Genomic DNA, 12,801 nt, shown 5'->3' on the forward strand with positions numbered 1-12,801 from the left:
TATATATTGTGGACCTATACCAGTCCTTAAGGAATAGCAGACTGTACCTCACTCAGCCCTATGTACTGTAGTACGCTATACCTTACCAGTCCTTATAAGGACCTTTGTGCAACTAGTAGGTTGTGATTAGCAGACTGTACCTCAGTCCCTATACTGATAAAGGACTGCTGCAGAATAGGGCAGCAGTCAGCAGTAGTGCACCTCAACCCTATATATTGTGGACCTATACCAGTCCTTAAGGAATAGCAGACTGTACCTCACTCAACCCTATGTACTGTAGTACACTATACCTTACCAGTCCTTATAAGGACCTTTGTGCAACTAGTACGTTGTGATTAGCAGACTGTACCTCAGTCCCTATACTGATAAAGGACTGCTGCAGAATAGGGCAGCAGTCAGCAGTAGTGCACCTCAACCCTATATATTGTGGACCTATACCAGTCCAAAAGGAATAGCAGACTGTACCTCACTCAACCCTATGTACTGTAGTACACTATACCTTACCAGTCCTTATAAGGACCTTTGTGCAACTAGTAGGTTGTGATTAGCAGACTGTACCTCAGTCCCTATACTGATAAAGGACTGCTGCAGAATAGGGCAGCAGTCAACAGTAGTGCACCTCAACCCTATATATTGTGGACCTATACCAGTCCTTAAGGAATAGCAGACTGTACCTCACTCAACCCTATGTACTGTAGTACAATATACTTTACCAGTCCTTATAAGGACCTTTGTGCAACTAGTAGGTTGTGATTAGCAGACTGTACTTCAGTCCCTAAACTGATAAAGGACTGCTGTAGAATAGGGCAGCAGTCAGCAGTAGTGCACCTCAACCCTATATATTGTGGGCCTATACCAGTCCTTAAGGAATAGCAGACTGTACCTCACTCAACCTTATGTACTGTAGTACGCTATACCTTACCAGTCCTTATAAGGACCTTTGTGGAACTAGTAGGTTGTGATTAGCAGACTGTACCTCAGTCCCTATACTCATAAAGGACTACTGCAGCAGAAGGGCAGCAGTCAAGTATAATATTCTTTCTATATTTGGAAGAAAGAATATTATACGTGTACAAGCCTATTACCATACCAGTCCTGAAAAGAATCTTTGTGGACCTAATAGTAACAGCTACTGATTAAACTGACTGTCCCTCACTGCCACACACAGCTTCCTGCCTGTCCCTATTTAAACTGACAAAACACAGGCTCCTGCAACAAGAACTTGAATAGCACTCAAAACTATATCCTGTACTACTTTACCATACCAGTCCTGAAAAGGACTTTTGTGGACCTAATAGTAACAGCTAATGATTAAACTGACTATCCCTGCTGCACACAACGTCCTGTCCCTCTCTCTACACTGACAAAAGACAGGCTGCTGCAACAATGACTTGAATAGCAGTGCCTCAAACCTATATCCTGAACTACACCTAACACCTATACCATACCAGTCCTTAAAAGAACTTTTGTGGACCTAATAGCTGGCGATTTGGGTCACTGCAGTCTCCACACAGCAACCTCTCCCTATAATGACAGTAGAAAGAATGTAAAATGGCCGCCGGATCGGGTCTATTTATAAGTTAGGGGGAATGTCCAAGTGTCCATGTGCTGTAATGTCTCAATTGGCTGTCTTGTATCACATGATGGATGTGTCATCATAGGTCAAAGTTCTTTTACACAGTAAACACGGAAGTCCGCCGGGCGAACAGCGGCAATAGTCCGCCGATCGGGTGGACTGCGAACAGCCGAAATTCGCCGCGAAACAACCGCCGGGTGAACTGTTCGGCCATCCCTAGTCCCAGAGCAATGCTATCTGAGGGTAGGGGAGCCACACAACATAGGGTATAATCAGACCTGACGACCCTGTACCGCTGTCTGCAGCACACTACGCCCAAAGGCGATATCCTCATGCCTTCTCACATTCACCTGATAAAATTTAGTGAATGTATGAACTGATGACCAGGTTGCAGCCTTGCAGATTTGAGCCATGGAGGCCTGGTGATGCACTGCCCATGAAGCACTAATATCCCTAGTGGAGTGCGCCTTGATTTGAAAAGGTGGAATCTTTTGCTTCAAACCATAAGCTTGAACAATTTCTTATCGAATCCATTTAGCAATGGTAGATTTCGACGCTGCCTGTCCTCGCGTAGGACCCTTTGGCAATGCGAACCTGAGCAATCGCTTCCAGATAGGCTTTGACTGCCCTCACTACATCCAAAGAATGTAGTGACTTCTCTTCCATAGAGCAGGGATTTGGAAAAAAGGAAGGCAGAACAATATCTTGGTTTAGATGAAAACCTGAGACCACCTTCGGTAGAAAACTAGGATGAGGGCGTAACACCACTCTATCCTTGTACATTATCAGATGCGGCTCTTTACAAGAGAGGGTCGCTGATACTCTTCTAGCAGAAGAAATGGCCACCAGAAAAAAGAATTTCCTTGTCAACAGAACTAAGGGAATTTAATGTATTAGTTCAAAAGGCTGCTTCTGTAAAGCTGACAGAACCAAATTCAGATCCCAGGGGTTCAGAGGCGTCCTAACTGGAGGATTAAGGCGCGTTACCCCTTTTATAAAGCTCCGGACCAAAGAATGCGAAGCAAGTGGACGCTGAAACAGAACCGATAAGGCTGAGACTTGGCCCTTGATGGTACTCAAGGCCAGTTTCATCTCTAACCCATTTTGCAGAATTTCAAAGATTCTGCTTATGACACATTTTCTGGACTGCCAACCCCTGGATTCACACCAGGAGACATATGCTTTCCAGACTCTGTGATAAATCATTCTGGAAGCTGGTTTTCTTGCATTAATCAAGGAAGATATCACAAGGGCCCGAAAACCCACAATTCTTCAGAATGAAAAAGGTTTCAATAGCCAAACCATTAAATTTTGCGTTTGTAAGGTAGGATGAAATACTGGTCCCTGGGATAGCAGGTCTGGACGGTATCTTCACTATTTCTGCATACCAAGCTCTTCTGGGCCATGCTGGGGCCACCAGAAGCACCGACTTCTTTCCTGCCTGATCCTGCAAAGAAGTCGTGGCAGTAGCAGAATAGGACGGAATGCATAAATCAGAGAGAACTGATGTCACGAAGTTACCAACACATCTGTCCCACATGCAAGAGGATCCCTCGTTCTTGACACAAAGTTGTCGATCTTGTTGTTGAACCTGGACGCAAAGTGATCTACATCCGGAACCCCCCATCTCTGGCATATGGCCAAGAAGACGTCTGGGTGAAGAGACCATTCCCCTGGGACTAACTGCTGGCGGCTCAAGTAGTCCGCCTGCCAGTTCTCTAACCCCGGAATGAATACTGCCGATATGCATGGCACATGTCTTTCTGCCCAAATTAAGATGTGGTTTACTTCCCCCTGATCTGCACGACTCTTGGTGCCCCCTTGGTGATTGATATAAGCCACTGCTTGTGGCATTGTTGGACTGGATCCTGACAGGGCAACCCTGCAACCTGAGTGTCCAGGCTTTTAGGGTGATCCCACTCAGAATAGATAAGCTTTTCCAGTAAACCATGAACAGGAAAGGCATGTGCAGTTTGAGGAGGTTTTAGTGAACCCAGAGAAGAAGTGGGTTCCTTAACTGACTCAGGTACGGGTAACTTAAATGCGGAGCGGACCGATCCAGCAAGAAATTTCACAAACATCTTCTCAAGCTGAAGAGGGCCCTTCTCCACTAGATTCCTCAAAAGTGGAATCATCAGTCTCCTCCCGATCCTCTGAGGGGGATTCCTCTCCTTTATCCCAGAGTTCCTCACTCTGAGGGTCCTGGGTGACAGAGAGGGACCTAGTGCGTTTTCTTCCACTGAGTGAAGACGCGATTAAGGCCACTAATCTTTCCTCTAAACCGTTTATGGCTGAGAAAAAAAACTCATCTGTAATGTATACAGGGGCTGAAGTGCCAGAAGCAGCTGCAGCCCCTGACCCTGATGGCTCTCCCTGGCCAGCCTCCCCGGGTCTTGCAGGGGGAGAAGGTGCTGCAGAGGGGGGTCCTCAGAGCCTGAAGGGGACGTCTTTGAGCCCCTATTCTTTTGGGTACCTCTTCTATCCATAGTGCAAAGCAACAAAAGGTAGAGGTACCACAAAAAAATGCACTGACTGCTGAGCACTGTAGTTCAGCAACTGCCACTGCTACCAAGACTCAGTCCGGTGAAGTAAATGCTGCCTGGGAATGCCTGTATCCTCCACACTCACATGTGCCTGTCAGCTCTGTGTCCCTCCATAGGCTGTGTGTACCTGAAAAAGAGTGCACTTTAAAGCCTGTGTAGCCTAGTGCCCCGCCCCCCTCCTCCAACCACTTCCGCACCCCTGCTCGTTTTTTAACACGCGAGCAGAGGCTCTAACCTTGCTGACAAGCATGGATGGGAGGCTGGGGCAGAGGAGAGGGAAGGGCCGGTGGACCTGAAGCCGCTGTAATGGCAGCGGCAAACGGCGGTGGACAGCGGCAGGTGGTGCGGTATGTTACCACTCTCTGCCCAGGCCTGTCTCAGTCCCCTAATCTGTGGAGGGAGAATCCTGGAAAGGAAAAACCCCCTTACCTTCATCCTTTTGGAGCATGGCTGGAGGAGCATAGAACGTGGACACCAAGCAGACAGAACAGGTATGAAAGGTATGTGCTCTTGGCAGCCCCGGTGGCGACTATAGGCATAGCATACATTTACTTAAAAGGAGAAAACCTACTAGAATTAGAAAAATTCTTGAGGAGTCTCCCTTACCTTATCCAGCTGCAGGGTTTGAATAACAGACCCAATCTTCACCTCTCACGGTGGACTCCGTTAGGAAAAAACCTTTAGAGACTGGGTGTGGATTTGGAGGCTGCCATTGGAATCGCCGCAGGATGGATCAGGCAGTCGGTGAGTACGAGAAGGTGGTCAGCTTACTCGAGGGTTTGGTCGGAGTGGTCTGGATTGGCGTGCAAGGCAAGGGTAAGTGATCGGGGACCCGATAGACGTTTGCTGGTGCTCTACTTCGTGGCCAGGAATATTGAGCGGGGGATGTCGGTGTCCGCCATTGAACGAAAACTGGCGGGTGGCATTTGATGGGCACAGTGGTGACATTTGATGGTACAGTGGTGGCGTTTGATGGTAGAGTGGTGGCGTTTGATGGGCACAGTGGCTGTAATTGATGTTTTTTAAATCGGTTCCTTTATATGCGGCCACCCACTTGGGACTGGGCCCTGGTGCTCCACCATCGGGCTCAGAGAAAATAGCCCTGTCCGGAGGTCGGGGGGGTGGGGGGGTCCTCCCAGTTCTAGTTACGCCACTGGGTCCTTGGGGTTTGCAAGATGGCATTCAGAAGGCCTTGAGGGTGTGGGGTTGCCCTAAAGGTTGAGGGAGGTCATCCTTTTGGGCTGTGGCGGGGTTTGTCTGGTGGTCTTTGACAGTGGGTGGTAAATCAGAGGTGATCTGAAAGGGGTGGGGGGCCCATCGCTAGTATGGGTCCCTCCGGGGTGTATTACAGAACATTGTATGGAATACGGTTATGGTTATTACTGTCGGAAGTTGTCTCCGAGCGGTCACAGCTGGAGGCCTGCTTAAGTTAAAATGGGTACCGGAGTGAGTTGGTTGTTTGGTAAAGTTATGGGTCACCGTCAGAGATCACCAGACTGGACATGTTGTTATATGCTATTTGTTTGTTATATCGGATGGTTGTATATGGTTATATTTATTGTTATCTATATATAGATATATATATTTGATTGGAGTGTTTGAGTTATGTTAATAAAGGCTGTTATGGCCGTTTTACTTACTTCAAATTAAGGTGTGATCTCATCTTTCAAGGATAAGTGGTAAAAGGGGGGGGGGGGGGGGGTTGGAGTAGAATGGATAACAGGGTGAGTGTGAAGGACCTTTAGACTACACTGGTCATGGTCTAGCACAGGGGTCTTCAAAGTACAGCCCTCCAGTTGTTCAGGAACTACAATTCCCATCATGCCTAGTCATGTCTGTGAATGTCAGAGTTTAGCAATGCCTCATGCAGGGGCGGACTGACCAGTCGGTCACTCGGTCGCCGCCCGAGGGCCCGCGGACATTAGGGGCCCAGACTCGGCTGAATTACATGCCGATGCTAACAGCGGCTGAATTACATGCCGATGCTAACTGTGCGCTGATCCCCGCCGGCCCCTCCTTCCCCCGTCCATCCCAGGCCAGGTGCTTGTACTGTATGCATCGTGGCATCACCTGACCTGGGACCGACGAAAAGAGTGGAGGGGCCGGCGGGGAGCAGCGCGCTGTTAGAAGTGTCTCAGGACTCAGGCTCAGCAAGCATCCAGTGACTCGGTGAGTGAAGCCGAGACACCAGGGGGCCGCCACACGTGATGGGGGGGGGGGGGGTACAGACAGATGCATGGGCCCCGGGTCCCTCCATCCCACAGTGTCATGCATGGGCCCCGGGTCCCTCCATCCCACAGTGTCCTCCTGGCTGTGTGCATGTCCTGTGCTGTGTGTGTCCCCCTGTGTGCATGTCCCCCTGTGCTGTGTGCATGTCCCCCTGTGCTGTGTGCATGTCCCCCTGTGCTGTGTGCATGTCCTGTGTGCATGTCCCCCTGTGCTGTGTGCATGTCCCCCTGTGCTGTGTGCATGTCCCCCTGTGCTGTGTGCATGTCCTGTGTGCATGTCCCCCTGTGCTGTGTGCATGTCCCCCTGTGCTGTGTGCATGTCCTGTGTGCATGTCCCCCTGTGCTGTGTGCATGTCCTGTGTGCATGTCCCCCTGTGCTGTGTGCATGTCCCCCTGTGCTGTGTGCATGTCCTGTGTGCATGTTCCCCTGTGCTGTGTGCATGTCCTCCTGTGCTGTGTGCATGTCCTGTGTGCATGTCCCCCTATGTGCATGTCCACCTGTGCTGTGTGCATGTCCCCCTGTGTGCTGTGTAAGTGTGTGTCCGGTGTGCGTGTCCTCTCCCGTGTGCATGTCCCCCTGTGTGCATGTCCTCCTGTGTGCATATCCTGTGCTGTGTGCGATTCCCCCTGTGTGCTGTGTAAGTGTCCTGTGTGCATGTCCTGTGCTGTGTAAGTGTGTGTCCTGTCTGCATGTCCCCCTGTGCTGTGTGCATGTCCTCCTGTGTGCGTGTCCTCCTGTGCTGTGTGCATGTCCCCCTGTGTGCTGTGTAAGTGTCCTGTGTGCATGTCCTGTGCTGTGTAAGTGTGTGTCCTGTCTGCATGTCCCCCTGTGTGCTGTGTAAGTGTCCTGTGTGCATGTCCTGTGCTGTGTAAGTGTGTGTCCTGTGTGCATGTCCCCCTGTGTGCGTGTCCCTCCTGTGTGCGTGTCCGTCTGTGCTGTGTGAGTGTCCCCCTGTGCTGTGTGTATGTGTCCCCCTGTGTGTATGTGTCCCCCTGTGTGCATGTCCCTCCTGTGTGCATGTCCCCCTGTGCTGTGTGCACGTCCTCCTGTGTACATGTCCCCCTGTGCTGTGTAAGTGTCCTGTGTGCATGTCCCCCTGTGTTGTGTAAGTGTCCTGTGTGCATGTCCTCCTGTGCTGTGTGCATGTCCCCCTGTGCTGTGTGCATGTCCTGTGTGCATGTCCCCCTATGTGCATGTCCACCTGTGCTGTGTGCATGTCCCCCTGTGTGCATGTCCCCCTGTGTGCATGTCCCTCTGTGTGCATGTCCCCCTGTGTGCTGTGTAAGTGTGTGTCCTGTGTGCATGTCCCCCTGTGTGCGTGTCCTCCCGTGTGCGTGTCCTCCCGTGTGCGTGTCCTCCCGTGTGCGTGTCCCCCTGTGTGCATGTCCTCCTGTGTGCATGTCCTGTGCTGTGTGCGATTCCCCCTGTGTGCTGTGTAAGTGTCCTGTGTGCATGTCCTGTGCTGTGTAAGTGTGTGTCCTGTGTGCGTGTCTGTCTGTGCTGTGTGAGTGTCCCCCTGTGTGCATGTCCCCCTGTGCTGTGTGCATGTGTCCCCCTGTGTGCATGTCCCCCTGTGCTGTGTGCACGTCCTCCTGTGTACATGTCCCCCTGTGCTGTGTAAGTGTCCTGTGTGCATGTCCCCCTGTGCTGTGTAAGTGTCCTGTGTGCATGTCCTCCTGTGCTGTGTGCGTGTCCTCCCGTGTGCGTGTCCTCCCGTGTGCGTGTCCTGTGCTGTGTGCGATTCCCCCTGTGTGCTGTGTAAGTGTCCTGTGTGCATGTCCTGTGCTGTGTAAGTGTGTGTCCTGTGTGCATGTCCCCCTGTGCTGTGTGCATGTCCCCCTGTGCTGTGTGCATGTCCTCCTGTGTGCGTGTCCTCCTGTGCTGTGTGCATGTCCCCCTGTGTGCTGTGTAAGTGTCCTGTGTGCATGTTCTGTACTGTGTAAGTGTGTGTCCTGTGTGCATGTCCCCCTGTGTGCGTGTCCCCCTGTGTGCGTGTCCCCCTGTGTGCGTGTCCCCCTGTGTGCGTGTCCTCCTGTGCTGTGTGAATGTCCTGTGCTGTGTGCATGTCCTCCTGTGATGTGTGCATGTCCCCCTGTGCTGTGTGCATGTCCCCCTATGTGCATGTCCACCTGTGCTGTGTGCATGTCCCCCTGTGTGCTGTGTGCATGTCCTGTGTGCATGTCCCTCTGTGTGCATGTCCCCCTGTGTGCTGTGTAAATGTCCTGTGCTGTGTAAGTGTGTGTCCCCCTGTGTGCGTGTCCCCCTGTGTGCGTGTCGCCCTGTGTGCATGTCCTCCTGTGTGCATGTCCTCCTGTGCTGTGTGCGTGTCCCTCCTGTGTGCGTGTCCCTCCTGTGTGCGTGTCCGCCTGTGCGAGTGTCCCCCTGTGCTGTGTGCATGTCCCCTCCTGTGTGCATGTCCCCTCCTGTGTGCATGTCCTCCCGTGTGCGTGTCCTCCCGTGTGCATGTCCCCCTGTGTGCATGTCCTCCTGTGTGTGATTCCCCCTGTGTGCTGTGTAAGTGTCCTGTGTGCATGTCCTGTGCTGTGTCCTCCTGTGCTGTGTGCATGTTCCCCTGTGTGCTGTGTAAGTGTCCTGTGTGCATGTCCTGTGCTGTGTCCTCCTGTGCTGTGTGCATGTTCCCCTGTGTGCTGTGTAAGTGTCCTGTGTGCATGTCCTGTGCTGTGTAAGTGTGTGTCCTATGTGCATGTCCCCCTGTGTGCGTGTCCTCCTGTGTGCGTGTCCTGTGTGCATGTCCTCCTGTGCTGTGTGCATGTCCTCCTGTATGCGTGTCCCTCCTGTGTGCGTGTCCGTCTGTGCTGTGTGAGTGTCCCCCTGTGTGCATGTCCCCATGTGCTGTGTGCATGTCCCCGTGTGCATGTCCCCCTGTGCTGTGTGCATGTCCCTCCTGTGTGCATATCCCCCCTGTGCTGTGTAAGTGTCCTGTGTGCGTGTCCCCCTGTGTGCATGTCCCCCTGTGCTGTGTAAGTGTCCTGTGTGCATGTCCTCCTGTGCTGTGTGTGTCCCCCTGTGTGCATGTCCCCCTGTGCTGTGTGCATGTCCTGTGTACATGTCCCCCCTATGTGCATGTCCCCCTGTGCTGTGTGCGTGTCCCCGTGTGCATGTCCCCCTGTGCTGTGTGCATGTGTCCCCCTGTGTGCATGTCCCTCCTGTGTGCATGTCCCCCTGTGCTGTGTGCACGTCCTCCTGTGTACATGTCCCCCTGTGCTGTGTAAGTGTCCTGTGTGCATGTCCTGTGCTGTGTGTGTGTCCCTGTGTGCATATCCCCCCTGTGCTGTGTAAGTGTCCTGTGTGCGTGTCCCCCTGTGTGCATGTCCCCCTGTGCTGTGTAAGTGTCCTGTGTGCATGTCCTCCTGTGCTGTGTGTGTCCCCCTGTGTGCATGTCCCCCTGTGCTGTGTGCATGTCCTGTGTACATGTCCCCCCTATGTGCATGTCCCCCTGTGCTGTGTGCGTGTCCCCGTGTGCATGTCCCCCTGTGCTGTGTGCATGTGTCCCCCTGTGTGCATGTCCCTCCTGTGTGCATGTCCCCCTGTGCTGTGTGCACGTCCTCCTGTGTACATGTCCCCCTGTGCTGTGTAAGTGTCCTGTGTGCATGTCCTGTGCTGTGTGTGTGTCCCTGTGTGCATGTCCCCCTGTGCTGTGTGCATGTCCCCCTGTGTGCTGTGTGCATGTCCTGTGTGCATGTTGTTAGGTGTGACCTCAACAAGTCACCTATTTGTCAGGTTATGTTACCGTTTCCCAATTGTTAGTTAGAGTTCTTATCTAAGCGACACGGAGGTACTCAGTATTTCTGCTCAGAAGTCCGTACTTAACTCTGACTCTGAGGCTCTTTATTACATCTCTTTTATAGACAGAAAAAGGCAAGCATCAGCAATGTAAAAAAACAACAATTTGCAAAGAAAAGGCAATTCTCCGGGTGTTATCAGCTGATAAGACAATCTTCTGGGCGTAGACTGCTTTTTAGGGCTGATGTGGCCTCTTCTTATGCGTACGTGACTAAAGATGATGAGTCCTTATTTTACTGAGAAGGATAAAGACAGACAAGTATTTAGTAAAACATACTGTCAACCATTTTGTTTCCACATACCTTGATCCTTACATTTCCCCCTTTGACATCACCCCTCCCTCTTGCCCTGGGTCCACCTGAACAAGTTCTAGTCGGCCTATATCCAGAGTACTCTCCCTGACCGCGAGTTGTCAGAGGGGTATACACCCATCCCCCTGGACAGTACCAACATCTAAAATTCAGGAAGAGTGGCTTTTCTGCAAGATGGGTGATGTCAAGGATCTAAATCCACCTATCTTCACAAAAGTTCCATCTTTTCCGCAGCATTTACCTTGGCTTTCTTGCAAAAGCACATGAGCAGTTTAAAGCATGCATAAAAGAGAAATACGAATAAGAGCACCACTATAATTGTCATTGCTGCCTTCTTAACCCAAGAGAATAACCCTGAGAAACTAAAAGTTCCACCAAACGGATCCCAGTCGCGACCAATATTTCGGGCCTTCTCTTGTAAATTCTTTACTTCCGTACGGTGTTGTGCAATGATGTCATAATAGTCAGGTACCTCAATGCTGGTGTTATGTATCCAAGTACAGCACTCATAGTCCTCAGTAGTTTCACAGAGTCCTGTCAGTGCTGCACTCATACTTTCAATTGCTAATTCATGTAATTCTAATTGTTGTCTGATGGCTCTGGTCTCCAGATTTAACTTAGTAATGTCATCAGAGTTTTTCTCCAAAACATCATTAATAATTCCTGTATAGTTATTTAGTCGTTTCATTAAGTCTATACCCCATCCTGTCCAGGACGGGAACCAAGCCCATGCCATGTCCTTCTTCAGGAATATTTCTCTTTTACTACGATACCTGAGGGGATACCTAGGGTGCATGCTAGCTTCTAATAGGTGATCACCTCGTTCATCACCTACTACTCCCATTACTGGTACTAAACTTGCGAGGTAGCACCATCCCTGAGCTCTTCTAGGTATCCAAGTATAACATTTATCCTCACAACAGATATATATATATTATTTCCCAGTGCTACTGATCTACTACCGATATTATTTCTATAAAGGGAGGTGTATCCATAAAGAGATAGGTTACTCACTAACCACCTGGTGTTGTTGTCTGAAATATTACCGAGGAACTCAGCTAACGATTGGTGTGTGTGGGTTATACTAGGGTAGAAGACCGTGTTTTTCCCAGGAGTAGCTTCTGGTATGAAAATGGACAAGTTAAATTTGCTGTCTTGGCATTCTCCATTTCCTCCCGTTGTGTTCCCTAGGTTGAAACACCAATCAGGGGAAAAGGCGAGGCCATTTGACTTAAACATTACTGTCTCGCTGGTATTTGTTCTAATTATGTTAATGCTACTGTTAGCAAGATCAGTATAGTTTATAGGAACTGCCATCAGTGGTATACTTGCTGTGCTGGGGTGTAATTTGCTACAAATCAAACATTTCTCATATCCTGACTTCTGGGCATAAGCATATTTAAACTTCAGTAATAACATTTTTTTAGAAAATCCTTCATCCTTGTGTATTTTATTCTGTGAGGTAACCAAACTATTAGCCAGGATTACTGAAACAATAAAAAGATACATGTTGTCATTTGCCAACTGGCTCCTTTTTACAGTGAGAAGCGTGGATCCAGGTAGGTTTCCCTTCCAATTTCACTGAGGTTGCTGTAATCAATAGCACCTGGAAAGGACCTTCAAACCTTGGTTCCAGTGTCTTCCTGGTATGTTTCTTTACATACACATAGTCTCCCGGTTGTAAGTCGTGAGTACCTGTGACAGAATTAGGGTCTGGAAGAGAAGAATACACACTCTTGTGGATTTTAGTCAGACGCTGTTGTAACTGTATTACATACGTAGTTAAACTATCACATTGCAATTGCATACTTTGAGGAAAATATAAACCTAATCTAGGTGCACTTCCAAACAGTATTTCATATGGGGATAACCCGGTTTTTCCTGTTGGGGTGTACCTAATAGAGAACAAAGCTAAGGGTAGGCACTCAGGCCATGGTTTGTTCAACTCCTGCATGGCCTTTTGTATTTTCAGCTTGATTGTACCATTTACTCTTTCTACTGATCCTGAACTCTGTGGGTGGTAAGGAGTATGAAAACTTTGTTGAACCCCTAACATTGCCATCACATTTTGCATTATTTCTCCCGTGAAATGTGTCCCCCTATCTGATTCTATTGTTTCTGGGAGACCAAACCTAGGTATCAGCTCAGTAATCAGTTTCTTGGCGGTGGCTTTTGCCGTAGCTGATTTTACAGGATAACTTTTGGGCCAGCCTGAAAATAGGCAGATGCACACGAGAACAAATTCAAAGGGGCCGCTCTTAGGCATTTGTATGTAGTCAATCTGCAGTCTCTGAAAGGGATATTGGGCCCGGACCTGATGTTTACGTGGGGTTTTCAC

The sequence above is a fragment of the Lithobates pipiens genome, unplaced genomic scaffold, assembly GCF_037356315.1.
Source record: "Lithobates pipiens isolate NorthernLeopardFrog02 unplaced genomic scaffold, aLitPip1_a1.2 Scaffold_13, whole genome shotgun sequence".
NCBI classification, from domain to species: Eukaryota; Metazoa; Chordata; class Amphibia; order Anura; family Ranidae; genus Lithobates; species Lithobates pipiens.